Raw genomic sequence first — 24,524 nt, forward strand, 5'->3', positions numbered from 1 at the left:
TTATTTCAGCTTCAGTGTGAATGTCTACACGTACGTTTACACTGGCTTAACTTTGTAAAGAAGAAATAGGTTAAATGAATGATCAATAGGTTTTTATTAACTTGTTTCAGATCTGAAATCTATTCTAAGAAAATTGTCTCAGCTTGCCAAATAACATATACACAGATGAACAAATAAGACGGACTCCCTCCCCTGCCCCTCCCCCATTCACTTTGCTAGTCCCTAGATGCCAGGTAAAAGTTCCCTCCTCATCAGAGCCTCCATCCATGTAGAATTCATAGGCAGCACTGGACTGCTAAGAGTCCAAAGTCAGCTTCTTACTTTTTAGGACTTCAAGTTCTACTCACCTGCCATCAATGAAATATCATATATTAGAGACCCAAGCATTTTCTGATGATGATGATTCCTGCTACCATGAAGGCTCTAATTTCAGTGGAACTCCTTATGGTACTAAATACTTTCTGAATCATAACTGGCTGCAAGACTGGAGTCTGAGTATGTAAATCTCCTGTTCCTAAGAAATAAGACACATGTAATGGAAAATACAATGCATAGATTTGTGTTTTAGTTTTATTCTTTGCACCAAAATGTATCATATGTCCAGATTCCAAAAATCAAAAAGATTTTTTTGACCTCAGGCATATGTAGTATTTCTTGGCACTTGCAATCTTTATAACAATGACATAATGAATGGAAGGCCTTCCCCTGGTCCTGATGAAATATTTGAATAATGCTTGAGTTTAATCACGGACTAGATTAGAAGAGAACATCAAAAGACAGCCCAGGAGAGAAAAAGATGTGGTCATGCCCAACCTTGTCTGCCTTTTTTACCATCCTCCTGGAATTATTTGGCACTGATCCCGTGATCTATGTGTGAAATCAGTAGGGTTGCTCCTGTACAAAAAAACACATCTACAGGTCATGAAGTACAATTTTATCTCTCTTGTAATAACCAGTAGGTTGGGCAGAAACACATACAAGATTAATTTCCCGCCTTAACCCTATGTTCTTTTGAGTGCCTCATAAGGTATTTGATAACATTCTATTTATTGCATTCATATTTGTATTCCCATCTAATTTGAAAGGAAAGAGTGAGAAAAGAAGGTATGAAGTCTATAAGAATATACTTACTTCTTCAACCTAATTTGTTTAATCACTTTTTAAGTGGTGAGAACAAGGGGTTCAGATTTATATAAGAATCATATCTATGTGTTAGTAAGGCAAAACAGTGTTCCCAATATAACAAATTCATATTTACCACTGTTTTGGTTAAGGAATTAAGAAGAAATACCCTATTCAGTCAAATTCAAGGCAACCTTAAATTTAAGATGATCCCCAATAATTAGATTCTATGCATGGAAAATTATACATTTGTTCTAATTTTCAGTTCATCCCCCCACCCCTGCAGTGATAAAAGCAGTAGCCAGGCTCCTGCTACTTGCCTCCCTCACCCCTTGCCCTACTTTGCCTGTCCCTGCCCTCCTGTCCTCCCTGCTACTTCTCCCTCCATGCCTTCCTCATGCCACTGGTCCTCTGGCTTCCCACACCTTCCTGCCCCGCCTTTTGCCTCTCTTGGTGGGTCTCCTGCATGCATCCTTCACACGACTACATGGTTTGCCCTGTGCTGCCCCCAACATAAGCTCGCTCCCTCACTGCATGAGCCACCTGGGCATGGAGCAGGCAACAATTCAGCTCTAGCTTCAGCCCCACACTCAATGTTGAAGCAAGAGCTGAGCTGCTGCCTGTCCTGGACTGATACTAAAATCTAAAATGAGGTCTTTCCCCTCTCCATGTTGCTTAGAGAAAAAAATCTTGCTTTGAGGTAAATATGGTAGCTATCAAGTTTACATACAAATGAGGCTGAGGCAATCATATGTAAAAGAAAGACAGAATAAAAGATAGAATGTAGAATCTCTGTGCAGCACTGTCTCTGTGAAGCTGATCCCTGCCAATTTTTCAATAATTTAAAGGGCCAAAAAAGTGGATCAGCCTCACACAGAACAATCTGAGGAATGCACTTAAAATTAAAAGAACTATAGAGTTACAACTTATGATTAGCACACCTAAAGATAGTCTGCATGCAATTTCTGGTAACGCTCATGTTATAAAGGGGCCCAATACCTTACAGTATGAATATAAAAATGCTGTGTTGTAATTTATTATTAAATATCCACTAATAATAATGTTCATAGCACACCTACAGAGCTTGTTTTATTATTACTTCTATATCGCCATAGACGTATGACACTTTACAGATAAAGAAAAGTCTGTGCTAGGCATAGTTTCATATTTAAAGTATACCAATAGTTGCAAGAATACATTTGCCAGGTTAACAATCTTAGTTAAGCAGGAGAACTTGGAGACCATAGAATCCCTAAAGCCTAGGGAGAAGAGGCACTCAAGGGAGAGGGGGCATATTCTGGAAGCAGTGGATGGCTAAAGGATGAGAACAGAGAAGAGGTCTCACTACTTGGGCTTAGAGGACAATTTTTTTCCTGCCTGCTGCCAGAGGGGCGCAAATCAACAAATTAGTTTGTATTCTTCCTGGCATGTGTAAAATCATGGCAGGCAGGGCTGGTTGCTAGGAGGAGGGTCCTGAGAATATCACGGGTTTCTTGTAGAAAATTCGTGGCACATACATGGGTAAAGTATGATTTTTCATGGAATATTTCAGGAAACTAACATTGATCTTGGTAAATGGGTCCCGGTAATTACAAAAATATTCCATGAAAATGATACTTTACCCACACATGTGCTGCACACACAGCAGACACACACACACCACAACTCCCGCCCCCAACAGTCCTCAAGTCCTGGCCCTCCAAAACCCCTTTCTCCCTCTGCTCCACATACAGTTACCTTCATCCAGCTGCTGAGGCTGCTCCCACAACCCTGCCTGGCTGCATCCTGGCCATGCCCCCAGCACCCCCTTGCAGGGGGAGCTGCAAAAGCCCAGGTTTCTCATTGAAGGCTGGAATGCTGCCAGCCTACAAATGGAAACCTGTGCTTTCATGCATTTTTCTGGCACATGCTCCTGACCCTTGAAAATTGTGGTATGGGGTTCATTTTGTGGTATCCGTGCAGTCCGCAAAATTGCCGTTTTCTCAGGGCCTTAGCTATAAGCTACGGAGCCTGTGGTCAGTGGGGCCTCATTAAAGGTCTGTGTCTGTTCACTGTTCCTCCACATCAGATCCACACCTCAGATGAGAAGCATCAACAAGCTCTAGCCCAAAAGCTGCATTTGTCCAGAGCTGTAAAAGTCTCCTGCGCAATTAGACATGACAGGTAAAATGTCCATGTCCTTCTCACAGGCTCTTGGAACCAATTTCTACTGCCAACACTTCCCAGCCCCTGCTGCCCCTTATCTGACGAGGGGCTTTACTAAACACTCATTTCTGAGGCCTAATCAGGAGATGACTCAATAGGTTCAGTACTTAGGCAGGGTGATATAGACTTGACAGGCAATGGTATTGACTTACTTGTAAAGTAAACCCCACTTCAAATATTCCTCACAATATTTGCCCAGGATATGACCTGAGTTCCAGGCACCCTTTATCCTGAGGGACGTTGAACCCACATCCAAATCCTAATCACTGGGCAATGGGTGAACCGAATACCTTCTCCACTGTTCCTACTGACAGCTGAGAGTAATTCAGAGGGCTAGCAATCCAGAGAAAGCCTGACTCTGTGGCCCTGTGATGTGGGTCCAGCCCTGGATGGGAGGGAGTCCTGGCTTCCAGCCTGTGGCTTCCAATCCCATTGCTGTTTATGCATTTATCCAATGGCTAGTTAATTAAAAAATGCATCACTTATAGCAATTTAAATCCAAACTAGTCCCACTGTACAACAAGCTAGAATTACATTTGGCACTATCGATGCCCAAAAACTTTTTAAGTGCCACTTAGATAGAGGTCTTAGAGATATTAGGATCTGGGCTTAAGCAGAGTCCAATTTCACTCTGCTTGAATCCCTGAACAATTGTTAACGTGCTTAGTTTTGTTCATCGTTGTCTCAAGCCTCAATTTAAAAAAACAACGTGAAAGAAGAGGGGGAGGACAGGGATCAACCTGTCATTTACCTTAATGGTTTTTCAGGGATTTAAACAGGATGGGTAGAAATGCTGTTAGACATCTAAGTGTGACTTAGGTACCTAATCAGTGGAATACAATTTGGCCCTTAGAGGCCTACGTGCTACTTAGGATTTGGCCCTAATGTTTAGGAAGGAGATAACTATCACAAAAAGGCTTTGTCCAATAGCACGTTTGTAATATTAAGTAAACAATTTTGTAGTGCCTTTGTTGGTCCTTCTTTTCTTCTCTTCAAACAATGAGTTTTTAAAATATTTTCTACAGAAATTTGTTGTAATAACCAGCAGGAAAAGAATGGCATCCCAGGGCTATATTATACCATAGGAGAGGTCATTATAATTATTTATTTTTATTCTGGTGTTACGTAGGCATACCAACTATATAACTAAGCACAATATCTTGTAAACATTCATCCTTACACTACATGAATATATATATCACACCATTAAACTCTGATTTTCTTTCAATTTTAAAAAAAACTTGAACACGGAATAGTGAAAAAGAGCTTGGGCATCACTCCAATTCTTGTGGTTTTGTTCCAAATCTCCATTTTGGCAAGGCTTTATAGGTGTAAACAGGCTTTGGGCACTGATGGAAGTCATATTTTGGAGAGGCAAGGTTTCTTTCAATAGAGGTTATATTTTATTAGACCAACTGATATCACATCTACTCAAAACCTTGCCTACCTATGTCCTTAGACCAACAAAGCTACAGCCAAAATCCAGCATATTTTGGGGAGAACATTTTGGAACTATCTTAAGAAATTACTAGACTGGAGTTATTCAGTACCTTAAATAAAAGATTCATTTCCTTAGCTCATACATTTTTGGATATCATAATCTAAGAGTGACTTTTACTCCTATGGAGCAGACCAACATGGTTCTATGTGTCACTTAGGTTCCACTGAAGCCCATTTTCTTTGAAGATGTAAAATATAAAATGCTTAGGCCCCATGTTCACCCAAGGAACATAGGTGAAATTTATCCTCAAGTTAGAAACCTAAGGGCTAAAATTTTCTCCCCATAGGAGTTAATAGGACTCTTAACATAAGCTGAATTCAGTATGATACCTAGCTGCAAATGAATAACTTAATATGCTCTGATTTTTATTTGCAGAGGTGTGGAGTACACACCTGTAGAAATTAATGGGCACAGATATTCAGAGCAGCTCTTAGCTACTGCATGATTCCTTAGGCCAAGGATGCTCAACCCCCACCTGCAGGCCAGATACAGTTTGTGATGTTGTGTCATCCAGGGTTCCGCATGGGTTTAGAAATTTGGCAGTGGGGAGTGGTGGCACTGCTCTCCTACTTCCAAATTTCTGGACCCATGAGAACCAGGTCCCAGTGCACAGGGCTAGGTAGTGTTGGGGCTGAGCCCCAGGACACAGTCCCAGTGTGGGGAGCTGGGAGGAAGCAGTGCCAGGCTCCTGGGGACCAATTCTGGCATGCAAGGGAAGGTGGGTGAGGCCCCCAGGGCCCAATCTCAGTGTATGGGAGCAGGAGAAGCAGCACCAGGCTCCTGGGGCCCAACAGTGGTGCACAGGGGCAGCGCTGGGCTCCATCCCAGCACTCAGAGCAGGGATGGAGTGGTGCTAGACACCAAGGCCTGAGCCTGGTGTATGGCACTCAATCCAGCCTCTGTGGACTGGCCTCATGCCACTCATCCAGCCCACAGAGCCAAAAGCTTAAGCACCACTGTCTTAGGCCAAAGTAAAAAATAGTTATGCCCTGAAATAATTACAAAAGTACACTTTGGTCCTTCTCATTGTGAAGTTTAGTATGCACTACTGATTCCATCATACAAAAAGTGAAAGCTCCATCTCAAAGATTAAGGACAGTCTATTTTTTTAAAATATAAAGTAAATTTACTTTTACCATGTTTTTCTAATGGTCCTGTGGAAGCTTAATAATGAAATACCTTCCCTTAACAGTTTTTCCCTTTCATGACACACACACACACACACACACATTGGCTTTCTATTGTTGACTTACTTGTTAGAACTGGGCACCTCATGCCTTTTTTGGAGGAGCTGGTTAAAGTGAAAAAATTAAAGCATTTGTTTTGGGTAGAAATAAATCATTATAAAATAGTACAAGGACTTTATAAGGTGGAAAATACGTCAAAATTTAGATCTGCCAGCCTTGAGAATGTCTCTTTATATTCTGGCCTTAACACAATGAGTAAGAACAGACATTTATATAGCATGAAAAATGAGCTTTACGGAAAGCAACCATAGGCCATTTATAACCAGAGAGAAGACAGCAATGCCTCCCCCAAAGACATTGCCGATTCTAGGGACTTGCCTCATTTTGAGCATTTTGCATCCTCATGTCTAGCTTGCCTCTCTAAAAGTACCATGTCAACTTTTACAGAGCTCTGTCCACGGTCTGGCTCCCATCTCCTCTCACTGCAGGCAATTGTACTGTGCTGACTAAATTGCTGAACACCTTATTCCCAACAGAGCTGTTACTAGGAAATGAGAACATTGTGGACCAATAGCCTCTAAAACAGCTAATTATAGAGGATGCCATTTAGCCCCCAGGCAAAATCTGTCTTTGGATTTTTTGTAGAAGTGCAAATAAATCTTTAAACCCCTTCCCTGTTCCCCACCTCCACCAACCCTGTCAAGCAGGATCAGCTGTATAATTTGAATAGAACTATAGGTCTAAAGATGGCTATTTACTCTGGCTTAGACCAAACAGGTCTCAGCCAGTTCAGGTAATACTATATCTTAGTCCTTCTAGTATTATTATTAAAGAATTACTCAAAGCATGAAGGGGCAATTTTTCACTTTTTCCTTTCTAAGTTCTCTGGCAACTCATGGAATAGAAAATCTAAGCCTCAGACTTCACACTCTGACTAGTTTACCTTCTTTTGGAAGGCTCTCTGAGTGGTGATGGGGCGAGTGTCACAGAGCTTGCCCGACTCTCACCTGTTTAACTAACCCCTGCACCCCAGTCTAAATCTTACACATTTGGATGAGCCATGGGCACAGGTTATAAGTCCTGCTAAAGGCTACTACAGAACCTGAATTCAGGTGTCATCCTCTCTGCTTCTCTTCTGACTGCTCGCTGAATGAGGAAGCAACATCGGTAACAGAGTTTAAGGCTGCAGTGCAATATCCAAGGAGGCCAGTACTACAAGTTCCTCATTAACTAGAGCCACAGATGGCTACATCTTCCCAGCTAGGCATTACCTATTTATCAATCTATCCTAGGCATCCCAGCTTCCGATCAACAGCTGCTAGCACCACAGGGCCCTTTTTCCTGCTGGGACCCATTTGCAAAGATCTATGGCCTGTCCCGACCCACACCTCCCTGGCCCTGCTGGTGCCTTACCCACAGTCCCCTGCCCCACCCGATCCATGATGGTGTCCCTCACTCCTGACCCATGAGCCCCTTCCCCCTCAACCCTGCCAGAAGGGGCCCCCAGTGGAAAAAGATCTTAAAATATGACATACATCCAGCTTCTGTGATTGTTTTTTTCCATAAGCATTTGGATTTACCAGATGCTCTGGCTCAAAATGTTTTTGCTCCCTCATATGCATAACATGATGGTTGTCAATGCTTTTTTGCAAGGTGTGGCTGTATTTCATCAGGTTTTCATTTATATCACCTAGAGTGTTCTGGGTCCTTGTGAATTAATAATTTTTTACCATAACTTACTAGCTTATTTCTGGGCACAGTGTTATTCGCTCTCCCCAGTTTAACATTCAGACAGTATATGGTTGCTTAATCCTCAGAAAAGGGATGTACCCTCTTAGGTCAGAAGACATAATTCCTAGGAGACAGGCAAGGACCTGGGAAGCTGGCTGCGGTGGAAAGACCAGGCAGCTTGGCAAAGTAGTGGCTAGGAGCAGTGAATAAAAGATGATGCAGAGAAGCAATCAGGACACAAGACACAGTGTGGAAGGATCCCAGCTGGACTCTGTCCCCCACTGAGCTTATCCTCTTTGGCTTTTTGTTGCAATTGGCCTGCCATTTTGCAACTTGTTTTTCTAGTGTCCCTAGTAAAGAAAGCCTCAGTTATGGAAAGTATTATATCAGTTATGGAAACTCACTAAGGATTATTGTGTGCCTGTAGAGCACAGCTGCAGCATTTACTGTGCCTGTCCTTCTGCTTATAGAATTCAGAGCATCCATTTAGAGAAGTATATTGGAGTAGTATATGAGAAAACTAGAGGTGCACCAATACCACAGTCCAATACTGGATCAGCACTGATATAAAGAAAATTGGCTGTATCAGAAATTGGCCACATGTGGCTAATAATATGACTGATAAACGGCCCATGCATGGGCACAGCCATAGTGCAGCATGTAGGTGATGATGAGCACAGCCTGGCAACTCAGAGAGCTGGGTCCAGCTGGTAAGTCTGTTCTGGCAGATGCGGAGGGGTGGGGCGGGGGGGGGCAAGATCAAGGTTCCTGCAGTGAGGAAGTGGCAAGGGCTGGGGCTGGGGCAGGGGCAGGCGCTGCCTAGCTGGGGCAAAGCAGGGTGTGCAAAACAGCCGCGGCTCATCCAGGAGGCACGGGGGGTGGATCTTGCTGCTGTGCACACACAGGAGGGCACAGGGAGAGGGGGCGTGTGCCCTTGGATCTCTTGCAAAAACATTAACTTTCAGTAGAAATAGTTTTCAGTGAAGGATTTGGTGCACTGTCAAGATGCTCAAGAAGGCTTGATTTTGTTTTATGAATCTGAAAGAGATGTATGTTTAATTCTAATTAAAGTCTAGCAGGAAAAAATAATGCTGAAGGGCATCCAGCATGGATTCATACCAGGTAGATACTGCCTGACAAACCTTGTTTCTTTTTATAACCAGGTCACAAACTGTTTAGACACAGGAGTCAAGGTCTATGTCATATACTTGGATTTAAAAAAAGCCTTTGACATGGTGTCACGTCCCATTCTCATTAAAAAACTAAGCGGCTGTGACTTAGATGATTACATGGTCATATGGGTGATGAATTGGCTAATGGGATGCACCCAGAGTGTGGTGGTGGACGGGTTGGTCTTGATCTGGAAAGATGTGTGTAGTGGTGTCCCCTAAGGCTCGGTCCTTGGGCCATTGCTGTTCAATAACTTCATCAGTGATTTGGACAAGGGTGTGGTGAGCACACTGTCCAAATTCATGGATGACACCAAATTAGACACACTCCAGTGTCTCCAGGCAAGGAACAGATGCAGGTGAATTTGGACAGGCTGGAAAAGTGGGCAGAACAAAATAGGATGCAGTTTAACAAGAATAAGTGCAGAGTGCTGCACCTGGGGAGAAGGAATCACCAACACAACTAGATAGAAAAATGTGTGTTGTGCTATATGTGATTATGCGCCACATGATCTGCACCCCACTTTTCAAAATCCTAGACCCTCTCACATCTCTAGTTACAATCATACAGTCTTTACCTACTGGAATTGTTTGGCACTGTTACATGGACCTCTCTGTCTGACATTTTAAAGTAATGTATTTTCTTCTTAGTTGATGGATGTTAAACAGTTTCTGAGTTTATAGAGGGTGATGTGTATTTAGATTAAGAGAATTCACAATAATTGGTGTTTAGGTACCTGGGAGTTTTCATTTTAGAAGCCCCAAACCAGGAACCCAACCCCCGATTCTGCATCATCAGTCTTATGTTCGTATAATGGAGTGAAAACTTAGCCCCACTAGACCAATATCGATTTTTTTAAAAGCTTGTTAGGATAAAGAATTTATCTAGAACTCTTAGCAACTTAATTTAAAAACTTTAACTTAGAAACAGAAGTAGATGAACTTCCATGCCTTCAGCATGATATTCACCCTATCACATAACCTGCATCTATAGAGATATGCTGATTTTAAATCTGCTTTCTTTTTGCTCTGTCTTTATACAGAAACCAGTTTTTCCTTTAATTTGTCCTCTAGTAAAAGCTTATGTTCTAGGTCACACACTAGAGGGTTCATCTACATGTGTAGTAATGCGCTTTTCCTAATGCACATTAAATTTGGTACCACCAATATGAGGTACTAAATAAATGCACATTAGGCTGTGTTAATGTGTAGTAGTGCAAGTGTACACTTTTTAGATGATGCTTAATGTGCAATAGCCTATTCTACTGTGCATTAGCATAATAGCATCATTTTTATGTGCTGCTTGAATGAGCAGTAGAATAGGCTACTACACATTAAAACACATGTGTAGATATGCCCAGAGAAGCTTCAGTTTCATCTCCTAAGTTAGCCTCTTTGAGTTAAATAAAAGTAGAGAGTGATTTCTAGTATTTTTCAATCTAAACCATAAAGTCCAGTCAAACAAAAGTTGCCGTATGCATATTTTGAACAGTCATAACTATCTCTATTCAATCTCTTTATACAGAATGCTATTATCTAAAAACTGACACAAGGAAATAACAGAGGTGAGATGGTAACAATACTGCTAATGTAAAATGCATGTTCAGAATTATTTATGATTATGATAAGTTTGTCTCATTTCAGTTTGTGAAAACGTAGACAGCAGTTAACAGCTAAAGGGATCTGGAGTTAAATTCCTCTTTTTCCTACTGATATGCTCATTAGTTTTGTGCAAGTGACTTAACCTTTCTTGAAAAAAGGTCTTATTGAGGTGAAATCAACCCTGGGGGGCAATGTGCACGGCTTAAGTCAGTGTCTGCTACAAACAGTCACAGTCATTCAGGCATCTATTTAGAATTCCATGTACCTGCAGAAAACTGCAGCAAGGGTTTTCCTTTAAAATGAATTTTACAAGGGAGATGAAAATGGAGGTCAACCCCTTTCTTTCCCCCTCCCCACAACACCCTGCAGAAAAAACCTCAAGCCAAACCAAACAAAAATTCTTCAAACTCAAAGGATGATTCTGATCTATTTTGCAGGGGTGCATTAGCTTCAAATAAGCAAATGGAATTATGCAAGCGTAAGTAGGTCCTAAGTTTCTTCAGACTTTACTGTGGCCAATTTTAGAATTATTTGCATAAACTATTTGCATGTGATTAAACTAGTTATCATTGCCCTAGACCTTATCATTATGCATTTCTGCAGAGTCATCTTTGGATAAATCGTTGTCTGTGAATGCAGGGGACTGGATTCAATGACTCAGGAGATCCCTTCCAGTCCCATACTCTTATGGCAGTTTTCAACTGCTCGTTAGCTAGGATTTCTTTACATGTTACCATATTTTATTAAAACCCCAACAAAAATGGTGTGGGAATGCTGAACTCCTGCATTCTCATGGGTTACTTACCTGCTCATTAATTGCAGGCTAAGAGGCAGTATTATATATGGAAAAAAAAGCAAACAGTAATTACTCACAGACCTCAAGGTTCAAAAGGTGTTCTTCTTATACATAATAATACTGACTACCACAACTGCTTAACTCTGGGATTTAATTAATGTTTGTGAAGTGTTTTAAGATGCTTGATTGAAAAGCAGCGAAGAGAAAACTATGCTTATTTATATTCCATACTGTAAATGTAACAGTGACAACAATTTTAAGTCTTAAGTTTCAGAACAGCCAAAAAGTATTGAAAACCAGAGTATTAGTGCTGTGCTGTGTTATAAATGCGGACTTACAGTATAAGGAACTTGTTGAATGAGAGAGGAATTAAAAAAAAAGTCATTTTTTTCTCTTTCTAAACATTATTTGTCTTGTTGTGTGGAACGACATATCCTATAGTTTTTAAAGAATTTCTAAAACAAAAATGTGACAGGCAGTAAATGAAGTTTCTGTTTGACACATTAACACAAAACCCTGGGCAAGATCATTAATCAAAAGACAATATGATGTCACTAACCTTTCCAAAGCATACTCAACCTTCTTCCACATCTAAGAAAAGAGCTTTAAAAGGGTATTTACTTAGAATGCATAAGGCAAAACTATTTTCTTGATAATCAGAAAAAAAAAAGAAAAACAACTATAAACCAGCAGTGTCATTTGTTCTTGCAGCCTGGTTTTCCTCTTTGCAGAGCTCTTTATCCAGTCCTCCAAATAGAAAAGACAGCCTTTGAACACCAAACAAACAAATAAGTCAATAAACAAAAACCTGCGGTTGTGCAGTATGTGGTACCACAAACACGGTTGCATTGCCACATACCACACAATATGGTATTCTGCGCCCTGCAAGAGCATGCTGCCCGAACATGTGCTGTGCCAGGTTTGTTTTCTGTGGGGTTTTTTGACCCCTGGATACGTGGTTTTTAAAGGTCTCAGTAGACAGGGGCCTTAGGATCAGGGAACCTCTCCCCATCCCAGGGTCCACATGCCAGGATGTATCAAGTGCCTTGCTCTGTGGCTCCCTTGGGTCCGTGCACCTCCCCATGACCCAGCACACCTGGCCAAACTGATGAACCCCTGGCTCAGCACCCAGACAAGAGTGGGGTTGTACCAGACAGCAGTCAGTCTGTCAAAATAGGGGAAGCTGTCAACCAAGGCCCATTGTGCAGCTGACATCAGGCTATATGGCAGGGACCCTACCACATGTTCAGTTGAAGACATAATAGAAACCGGCCACAAAAATATTTTTGTGGCTTGTTTCCCATTCGGTCACTGTGTTTAATTGCCTGAATGTGTAGTTAGGTTACTATTAAAGACATATTTAATGAGTTCATCATGTCTTAAGTGTAATGTCCGCTACAAGACCAAAAAATAGCAATATACTCTGGACAGAAGCAAGAGATAGCAGCAACCATGACTTCAAAAATGATGTAAATTAGAGTGTACAGTTATATAACCATCTGCCTCTTTAAAGTACAGTTAAACCACAGAAATGACCATGAAAATATGACTTCTTTCTCTGCCTGTTGCATTTCCCACTATTTCAGTTGTAACAAATTACACTGGACTCATCCACAAGTGTGCTTGAATGCACATTAAAGCATCACTAAAAAAAAGGGCTATTTAGTTAATGAACATTAAAATAGGCTAATGCACATTGTGTCACTTAAAAATTGCAGGCCTTTTTAGATGTGCCTGGGGAGTGTGTGTATGTGTGTGTGTGTGTGGGGGGGTGCGCTTTAATCAGAGCAACTCTAAGAGCCACTCTAATTAAAGCACCTGAACCACCTTGTGTATCAACTTCCCCATGCTTCAAAATAGCAGCGGGGGCACTTTACCTAAAACTCCTTGAACAAGCTTTAGTTAAAGTGTCCTCACCACCATTTTGAAGCATAGGGACATGGAAGCTGGCTGGAGTGCAGTAATTACCACACTCCAGCAGACTTGATTGAGTCGGCTCCCAGCTTGTGTACAAGCAACCTGTGGTGGCCAGAACCCGAGGGGTTATTATCATGAGCAATAAATATATGCTCTTGGAGGCATCCAGGTAATTGTCTAGCAGTTAAGATTAGCTAATGCAAAGCTTGCAAGTTTGCAACCTGCAAGTGGAATTCATCTGTCACAATTTAACCAAAGTGTTGAATCTAACTGTTTGCACTGATCATGGGACTGACTGGGCCCCAAAAATAAGCAAAACTACAAGATTAGCTGATCTAACAGGTTTTTAAAGGTCAGCCATAACAAGATCTAACCACCTAATATAATTAGCACATTCCAAGGAATCCAAGGAATCCAAGGAATAAGAAACCAAGGGGTTGAGCTTCGGCAGAGTAATGCTAATTTCAAACCTCAAAGTAATGTGGTGTAATTGCTTATTGGGTGAACCTGAGTTCGGGCGGTAACCTTTTATGATAATTTCTAACACCTTTTAATCCCATAGGGTAACAGCTATAGGGCAAGATTGTGAGTGGCTCTAAAGCCAACAGATTAGCATAAAATAAGGCATAAAGGAACACTCATGTCAAGTAACCAGTTTGAAGGATGAGACAGAAGGACCATTGCTGTATCAAGCCTGGACCCCGGACTCCCAGTGTGAGTGAGGACCGGATCCTGACCAAGGGACCTTCCCAGTGACCCCTCAGGTAGTGTTGATCAGGGATGCCTGACTTTGCTAGAACAACTTGGCACACACCTGGCATAGAGGGACTGCCAATAAGGACAACCCCATGTGGGAACTCTGTCATTTTGTCTATCTGTTGTTATTATTTACTATTAGCTCTTTATTATTGTACTATTTGTTTGTCATATCAACCTTTCTGTTAACTGTTGTATGCTAAACTATAAGTAAATTTGCCTTTACTTCACTCCTGACTTGCCTCCTTGATCCCAAACCCAGCAGCCTAATGGCTGATATACTCACAGCGCCTAGCCGGCCTGTGACAGCATCCCATGCTTTTTAGTTAATGTGCATTGAGCCAGGCTAATGCACATTTTCCCAGTACCACATGTCCACAAGGCACAGGGTAGGCTAAGGGCCCCGTTGACCTTGCACCCATGGATCTGTGCCATGAGGAAAAAGCCTTGCTGTCCTTGTAGAATCAGACAGCAAGCACACACCCACTCTGTGCCCCAAAGCATGCATACAAATGCCCAGTGAGTATAAACTTAAAGTTAAACTAAAGGTATAACTTGCCTTTATTCATAGTCAGCCAGGTGATTGGACTGTCCGGCAGCAGATATAGTGCAGGGTTAAAGACAAATCCGAAGTGCCTTCCTATTTAACACTTTTTATACATCTGAAGCCCTTGCATCAAGCCAGCATCATTTTCCACACATGATCAATCATATTGGCTGTCATGCACCTTATAATTTACTGATTGAATTTATATTTTTATTGAATTTATAGTTTTTAAGAATGTACCAGGCTTTCGTTGTACTGTCCTACATAGTTGGGTTTTTTTTATCTCCTACAAGAGGTGGTAATGATACTTACATCCTAGGTTTCTTGATGAGATTCCAAAGCCTTCTGGTGCTTTTCATGGTGCTTTTCATGGAACTTTACACTTGTCGATTTTAACTCAGACTTGCTGATTTTAACTTGGACTGTTCTTGGCTTGTCTTATGGGATACAAGTTCTTGCTAATCTTAAACCTAAATTTCCTCTGATGCAGCTTCAGGCTGTTGGTCCTAGTCATGTCCCTTACAGCCACAGATAAAAGCTTACCTTCATCATCTCTTTGCTTGCCCTTCAGATATTTCAAGACTTACCAAATCCCCCTTAGTCTTCTCTTCTCTGGACTAAATAACTGTGGCTCTTTTAGCCTTTTTTCATAAGTCCTGTTTCCCAGGCCTGAAGTCTAGCCAATCATTCCCCAGCCTGTATTTGAGCATGGAATTTTTCCATCCCATATGCAGAAGTTTGTACTTGTCCTTGTCTTGCCCTTTATGTAAAATTTAACTCTTATTTACCCACACACTTCATCTAATCAATCATTCAGCTGACAGCCCAGAAAAAGTGATCATTCGGTAGAAAAGCCCATGAGTGCATATAATTCAATGAAGTAAATGTTTATTAAACAAAATCAGACACTGTCTCTTTAAATCTCATATCAGTTATAAAAAGCTTTGCAGATTTTAGAGGAATCATCTAGGGGCAAAGTTCCTGAAAAGTCTGTCAAATTAATATGATGGCAAAAGCCTGTGTGAAGATATGATGCCTTAAAGCAAATCAAAGTTAAGAATGTCCTTAGAATAGTATGGTGTGACTCCTTAAGTCACTGCGTTAGTTTAATGCCTTTGGGTCATTCTGAGGCATCGCTTAAAACTCTGTTTCAGTGAAATCCTTCCCTGCCTCCATAAAGCTTATTTTGAGATGTCCTAGAGGTGTGACGCAATGAAGAGAGCTCTGCACTAACAGCAATACAATTGAAACACTGTAATCTCTTAGGACTGTTTAATAAAAGGCTGCCCCAAAATGGGACCTACATGAATACCCCAAGATGCTTCAATTTGCTTTCACCTGAGTGCAACCCCAATGGCATTTACAATTTTGGAGGACCGGAAAAAACTATACGGAAAGTCTGATGGATACCAGAGATGTTCTTCAATATTTGATGCCTTTGCTGCTTTTTTGCAGCTGAATGAAAAGCTAAAACCCTAAAAAGTACCACTGTATTTTCACTGCAGATACTTTCCCAGTATCACCAGCTGCAGAAGCAACAAAATTTAGGAAACATTCTGCTGTTATTGATATTCTTTCATTTAAAGCAAGCCAGGTATTTCAAGGTAATTGGTCCATAAAACCTTTCCTAAAATCCCGTTGCACATGGCTACAAATATTCTTCATTGTGCTATAAATGCAAACCGAATGAGGCTTGTTTTGTGTTTGTTTGTTTTAAGAAAAATGAGACAGAAGCATTTTTCAGGCAGCCATCCATTTCAATATATCACTTAGCCTTTTTCTTATGGAAATTCAGTTTCTGAGTCATGACTAAAGAATTGAATATCTAGTGCCATAAATCAATACAGCTCAGAGTGGGAAAAACTCTAATTTTGCTATGAAGTCAAAGCCCATTTTTAAAACAATTTAACAGCAGCAGGCGGAGTTGTTTAGGGGATTGATAATGGGACATATAGCTCTTCACCCCCTACCAGCTGGTTTGAATTCACTAAACCTGAGTAGTGACAGAAAGTCATTACCAGCTAATGGCTGCTGGGTATCGTATGTGGAAAGAGTTGATTTCAATCCATTTCCTATTTTACTTGTCTCCACTCCACTGAATCCACCAATACAATTAGCATTAATTGCCAAAGCAGGCAAAGCCAAAAAAGAGGCAGGGAATGAAATACCCTCCTGCCTAGAACCCAAGATACCATTCCTCACATCTGAACTGTGATACTTTGGCAAGACAACATGAGGAATCATCCGCTGTTCTTGCCTGCAGTGTCCCCATTCTTTGAATAAAAAGACCTCTTTATTTTCAGCCTACCTTAGTCTCATTGGTATTATTGTATTTTCCGCCCTGAATAAGAGTGCACCTTGTTTTTGAAAGGCAAAATGAAGGGGGGAAAAATATTTCCTGAAAGTAAGGAGCTGGGCAGTGTCCCCATTCTTTGAATAAAAAGACCTCTTTATTTTCAGCCTACCTTAGTCTCATTGGTATTATTGTATTTTCCGCCCTGAATAAGAGTGCACCTTGTTTTTGAAAGGCAAAATGAAGGGGGAAAATATATTTCCTGAAAGTAAGGAGCTGGGCATGTCTATACATGCAATTCATTTGCAGCAATAAATTCTGGTTCATAACATGCCAGAGTTTATTGCTTTCAGGTGCCATGTCTTCATGTGCACCAAGAACTGCAGCACGTTGAGCCAGGATGGAGCAGCTGGGGGCTTGGGAGGTCAGCCTGACAGCTCAAGACTGTTTTGACCTGGCTCAATATGCAGAGGGGTTGGCAGGGGCATGAGGGTGCTACAGTATGGGGTTAGTCATCAGGCAGACCCTACACTGAAGCACCCTCATGCCCCAGCCAGCCCCATTAGCAACTGCATGTGCATTGCTGTGCACTAAATAATGCCACTGTAGGATAGTCCGTGTGTTTACAAGTACTAACCTACGGCAGAGTTAATTGGTTTCCTGTGGCCTGTTAAGGTTTCCTGTGGCCCCCTAAATTGCACATGTAGACACTGAGGGTGCTCGTACACAGGGTTGCATTCTGTGCCCATAAATTGAAATGGTGAGTTTTATTTTCCTGTTACTGTGTACATATCATCACTCTTAAATCTCATGAAATGCTCAAGAATCAGAACTCATGGTAGAGGTGATATCTTTTATTAGACCAGCTAGATTTTTGCAAAAAAAACCTTTTAATTGCAAGTTTTGGGGCACAAGCACCCTTCTTCAGGCATAGGAGAAATGTTTATAAAAGTTCTCCTGGGTAGAAATGAAAGTTCATATTTCATAGGAAAGTTGAAGGTGTGGTAAAATCTGTTTGGAACAGTTTATTCTATATGCAGATTAGGCTTAGAGAAAAGTTTACCTTGAAGTTGTTTGGTGGTAAGCAGGATGTAGTCATATTTTCTTCTGGTTATGGTGTTTCATACCAAAGGGGAGGGTGAGGTTGAGGTTGAGGGGGCAGAAAAGCCAGTGATGGGTGATGGATTTTTTAATTGTTAGTGTTGTGCTTCTGTAGCAAATCAGAAAGCGGGCATTGCATTCCTGGGTTATTTCACTTCTGCTTGGGTTAATGACTGTAAAATAAATGCTTTGGTGAAATTAAAATGAATTTTCATCTATGTCTATCTGCTGACTTGGGAAGGGTTATAAAGGTGTGGGTTCTTGGGGGTGGGAGGGGAGGTAAGCCAAACCAAAGAAAAACAGGTTTGCTTCAGACAGACTGCACTAATGAAAGAGGACAAGCCCACCTCTGGACTGAAGGGGAAAAGGAGATGTTGGCCCAGAATGTGAGTACTGTGGGGTACAGCAGTGAGCAGTAATTAGAGCTGCTGCACTGCACCATAACATTTCCTCTGAGCGCATTCAGCTTTCTATCATTCCCCAGCCATCCCACACAAGAGGAGAGCTTGGGGGAACAGGGGCTTTCAAGGTTCAGGCTTTTATTATTGTGACCAGAGAAAGAAACTCTGGCCAAACCAAGGCCAAGTTGTGATGGGCTGGCCCAGAATTTTGTTAATGCGGGGAGGGCTTATTGGGTGGGTCTTCTTGGTTTTTGGCAGGAAAAGCCTAGGTATTTTTGCTGTGCATGCAAGACCTAGGCTCTGTGACTGTTACAAGGTTTTAGCACCAGGCAGGGCCAAGCCAGGGAGGGGGGCTGTGTCTGCACCCATGGCAACTTTTTACATCTCATGGGCATGCTCATTCTAGACATGTTTTGCCGCTGCTAAGTCCAAGAGCACTGTGAATGCCGTGGCCCAGTAGCAGGCTGCCCAGTGACCTATGTCTCAAGACACCGCTTCCAGTGGGACATGATATGAAATGCTGAGCAGTTGAGACATATCTGGTGAGGGAATGAATGGTGACAGAACTCACCCACTATTCATAAAATGGGCACACTTAAGGCTCATGAGATGGTTTCTATAAATCACACCTCCTCTAAAATCTTGGTGCTTTTGTTTTTTGGCGAATTACACCTGAAATCCATCAAGCATGCAGTGGAAAAAAGGCAGACGCTGAGCAGAAGATTGAATAGACAAACCCTGAACCACAAGGGTGACCAGTCACCCTTACCAGCCAAAGCATCCCTCACACCAGACCCACACCAGTGCCCCCACAAAGAAGTCACCTACCACCAAAAGAAGCTGCCACCCAGGGGAACTTTGGGGACCCATTACATTCCTATTAGGTGTTAAATGCTAAGAGCAGAATCCACCCTACGTGGCCAGCCTTCACCTGCCCTGTTGCAATTTTTCGTGCCATTCATTGGTGTGTTCACCCAGCAGGGCCAGGCTTCTTTACACCAGGCATTGTACAGCAGCCATGAGGGAAGCCCTGCTCCGCTGTCCCTGCACTCCAAAAAATCCCTATCCATGTATGGCACAATAGCAGGATACACAGTGACCCAGGTATCAAGGCACTGCTCCTGGGAGCCCCTGGCCAACTGCCTGCCTGCCCACCTGCCTGCCTGCTCTCCTGGGAGCCTGCTTGTCCCCTTCCTGGCGTGGGGCAGGCACAAGCCTCGGGTCTGGCTTGTGCCTCAAGCCTCAGTCACCAGGGTGAGCCAGGAAAAGTGTCTGCCCTTCTGGAACTGCAGGTCAGATTTGGGTGAGGGAGAAGGTGGGGGCGGGGGGGCTGCACACTGAAAAAAAAATGTTATGATGCCTGCAGGCTAGTATCTATCATCCTAAGACCAGGCACCCACTTACTGCTTTTAACCGCAAATAAAACCACGCTTAACAGGCAACGTAAAGCAGGCAATTAGTCCATGTATTAATTCTGTGCATTAACCCTGAACCCCAAACTAGGGGAACAGGATACGACTTTTGCCAGCACAGGTCTTTTTTAATGTATTGAGTGTGTTCACACCAGTCACAGCATTTACCCAAGGTTGGGTGACCAGCAGTCAATAGCAAGCTTCACTGTGTGGTATTTCTATAATAGGGTCAGGGTATACCACACACCATATGATCCCTGATAGTGAAGAAGGGAGCACATACAACAGACACTGATTGATCTATAAAAGAGCCTGTGATCACCTTGATCTGCAACCCCCCAACACAACCTGGGTCCTTTTGGGACATCTACCACACCAAGTGACATAGGAGACAACAACAACAACAGATTGGTATCTTTGAATTCTTATAAAATAAATATAAAATAAATCTAATAAAATAGTAAGAAGAGGTCAACAGAGGATTGATTCATGTCAGGCTCTGCAGCTACATCTGGTGTCCCAAAACATTAATTACACACAAATACCTGCAAATTGTAATGACACTTGGTAGACAAGGGAGTTCACTATACAGAAATTGTAGTGACATCCGGTGGACAAAGGGGCTCACTAAATATCATTCAGGGGCTTGCCGTGTACTCATGACATATTAATGGTTGCACCATTCCAAGTTGCGTTGCTGCAAACTAAACTACATCAGGATGTGGTTTAGTTTGTGAAGATGCAAACTCATTTAAATTGCCAAAAACTCATGTACATGTAAAGTGTGACACCATTAAGACACACGAAGGGAAATTTTTGTCACTTCTGCATCATCTGGATGTCACGTGTACAAGTGCCCTGAGACTTTACTGCAGAGCTAATTAGGCAGCTCCACAGTAAGCCTCTCATATAGATGTGCCTACTGAGTAGCAACAGCTAGACAGCCAAGCGAGCTCCTTTTTTCTGCTTCCTGTGGATCATTTTCAGAGTTACTTTTGCTTTTGCCCAGTAAAAAGCATAAACTGTCCTTACCACGTTTCCTCGCATATAATGCACACTTCAGTTTCCAACAACTGCTTTTTTTTAAAAAAATGGTACGTGCTGTATGTGAGAAATTTTGGTATGTTTACAGTAAATTTGTAGGCATATATTGTCAAACGTATATACATATACTGCTGTATTAAGCACAGTAGTACAGGTGTACACCCCAAACTCCTGTTTACCCATGATTAGACACTTACACATTCATATGCAAAACAGGAAAGAATTTATAATACACATCCTATACTGCACCAGCAAGTCAGGTACATTTATAGTATTTTGGTAAGAGGCCAGGTATCCATCTCCTTAAGCACAGGTACTGTAATATCCAGCTCAGTATCTAGCTTTCTAGAATATTTTAACATATTTCAAAACTTGAGGTTTATGGCAACAAAAAGAACAAGAAGATCTTTTTTGTATATGCTCACATGTATTAGCTTATATTTATTTGTCAAAACAGCATGTTAAAAAAATTGTGAATATACCAAAAAAGAGACAAATTCATCACAGATTTGAAATACAACTGGGAAGATCAGTGGGCCCTATGTTTGGGAGTTCCCCAGAACTAGCTCCCAGAGTTAACACAGCTCTGCCTTGACCTATATGCAGGTGGAGCATAGCAACAGACTTTTAATCCTGCTGCCATCCCGCATATGCTGCACTTTCACTGCAGACCAGGAGGGTGAGTGAATTATTTTAAAAAATGAACACTTTGCATCATATAGGAGATGTGGACCTCTTGCCCTTCCCCTTAAATCCAGTGTCATCTCATGATGTTGCATCAGTTTCCACTGCAAGAGACTCTCCCACAGCTACTAAGGCAGGGACAGAATCTGCATCTAAATTTGTACCTGATTCAGTCAGATAAAACAAGACCTTTGTGTATCTTCCATCATTTTATGTGATGGGCTAGCTGGTAGTGATTTAGCCCAGGGGTCTGGAAGGGGTAAAAGATGATTGGAGGACTTGGGATTCCCTTTTCTCACCAATCAGGCCTCAGAGACTCACCCTCCATGTCCCCTGATTGGCCCCTTGGGTCACCAGAAGGGGGATAAAAGGGGCAGCACAGCTGACTCAGGAGAGACCAGCAAGGGACCACAAGGAAGGAGTCCCAAAGAGCTGGGCCAGTGGGGTGGGAGCAGTTGCCCCAGAAGCACCTGAAGGAGTGGGACCTGCAGGCAGCAGTTGGACCCTCAGCAGCGCGGTGGGTGGCTGGCAGGAGAGGCTCCCCGCTGGGCTCCAGGACCCCCTGGGAGAGGCTGCAGCCAGCAGGAGCAGCTCCCCAGCTCCAGCAAGGATCTAAGCAGCAAACTGAGAGGTTCCCAGCTCTGCTTCCAGCTCCTCCAGCAAGAGGCCAGGCAGCTTGACATGAGGCCGGGGCTCCTGGAAGGTCAAGACCCCTAGCAGCTTAGCACAACACTAGTACTGGTGGCTATGTGGTAGAGTTTCTGCCTACCATGTGGGGGGTATGAATTCAAGTCCCAGCTGGGTAGACTTGGGGTGAGTGAAATAACAGAGGGAAATCTTTGTTGCATTAGAAAGGGGTCATTGTACTTTCTCCCCCTGCAGGTACATAGGCCCTATATTCCTTGTTATTTGACATTTTGTGCCTTTTATATTTCACCAACCAGTATTGTTTGTTCTGCTGTTTGTGTTTTATATTTTGTTAACCCTGTCTTTTGTCAACTGGATGAATATGTCCATGATTGTAAGTCTAAGCTTTGTTGAATCCTGCCCCCTCGGAGCATTGTAGCGTCACCTATAACCCCTGGTTTATATTGGTTATGTTTCCAGTATTGTTCTCTTATTAAAAGGTATATGGTTAAGTCCCCATTGGTGGTCTGGCTCTGCTCTATAGGGGGAGGAGAGTACTTGTGCACCTCCCACAGTACTTGTGCACCTGCTTTGATCCCTTCAACTGGAGAAGGGGTACCTCTTAGAGTACCGCCCGAGTTACATATGAAAGAATGGCCCTGATTTACCCATCAAACACACTTCTGTGAGTTAACTATATCATGCTAATGTTAGACAGGTATAAGCATATTTACTACCAGTAAAAAAAAAAAAAAATTCCTGGCTCATAAAAAGCCAGTATGGGGGAAGGGTTATGGAAAGATGCATAGGCCACATTCAGACTAGCACAGATATGTCTGCAGACCTGTTAGCCGTGCCAGACACCACACATGCAGGTGTTCCCTGCACCGCAACCTTGCAGTATGGTGAGGGGAGGTTTGGCCCTGGGAGATTCCAGGTTAAAAAAAAACCCATGCCAAACAAAGCTGGGCAGTGGACATGGCAGCACATGGTGTGTGCTCCCCAAAACCGGAGCCTGGCCAGCTAGAGCCATGCTCCAGCTGCCAGCCAGGCTTCCTGCTGTGGTTGCAGCTCCAGGATGACTCTAGGCCCCAGGTTAGGCTTCTTGAGCCAGCACAGTTGCTGGCTCCAGCTTCCCCCACCCACCTGAGGTAACCTGCTGTGCACCAGTGTCCGCGTGGCATAGGCATTCCCTAGGGACAAGTAGCAGCAGCAGCACTTGTCCCTAGGGAAACAAACATCCTCTCTCATCTGAACGTGCCCATAAGGGCTTTCCCCCATTCAAGAGTCTCTGGATGGATCTCTTAAGACAAAGATCCTCAATTGTGAGGGATTGCCAATGGCATGGGTCTCTCTATCTCTGTTGACCCCCAGTGTTGTCTCCATTCAGTTACTGCCACTTACTTCTTTATTCCCCCTCCCCTGAGGATCCAATTTCCCACCCCACTCTACCTGCCTCCCACCAAACGAATTCTGTCCATTGTTACTCAGGACAGGGATCCTGAGTAGCAATGGAGATATATCCTGCCATTGCTAGATTGTTCCTTTTCCCTAACACCCTCACCCCTAGTCCTTTATTCACTCACAATCAGCTCTAGAAAACTCCTCCTTCCTCATTCACACAGCCTTAAAGTTAGTAATCACCTTGCCACAACAGGGCTGTGCTCTCCTTCCACTTCCAACTCGTTGTCTTCATGCTTTTCTCCAGCTTCACTTCCCAACTTTCTATCTTACTCTCTTAATTGCTGCTTCTCAATGCTTCCTCCCTGAGTTTTGTCCACTCCAGCTCTTTCCAACTTTCCCATTAGTTTTGTTATTTCTTTACAGAAAGTTACCCCTACAAACAACCTTAATTCATAAATTAAATTCCCTGCTTGCTGCCCTGAGTATTAAATCAGTTATCAAACTCTATGTGCATAATTTCCAACTTTATGATTGCATTTAATTGCAGCAATGTAAAAGCTATTCCCATGGTGTTACTTATTTAACATATTTTCCTCCCACCCTAAAAATACTATTTTCAGAGGAAGATTTCATACAAGTTTAATAGCATTTATTCAGAGAAACTGCCATAATTTAAGCCATGAAAACTGGTAAATGTTTGTTCAGTTCTCAAGTAGATGTATTACACAGCTTGATAGCTATCCCTAAATATTTTTCCTTAGCAATACCAGGCAGTTTACTGTTTTTCTTTCCTTGTAGCTAGTTATTTTTAAATGTTCCCGTTTATTCTCTTCCTCTCATTTCCATCTCTGTCAGCCACCTGCTTTCTTCTCCTCCAAATGCCATACATTGTGTGACACAAAAACAGGTGAGAAAAAACCCTGATTTCCTAGTTCACGAGCTATTATTCTGGTTCATTCATTAGTCTTAGGTATTCCCACACTTCTGCCCTCAACTGTAGTTTTATCCAATATATACAGAAGAAG

The sequence above is a fragment of the Crocodylus siamensis genome, chromosome 1 (assembly GCF_052110815.1).
Source record: "Crocodylus siamensis isolate JL-2025a chromosome 1, ASM5211081v1, whole genome shotgun sequence".
Classification (NCBI taxonomy): domain Eukaryota; kingdom Metazoa; phylum Chordata; order Crocodylia; family Crocodylidae; genus Crocodylus; species Crocodylus siamensis.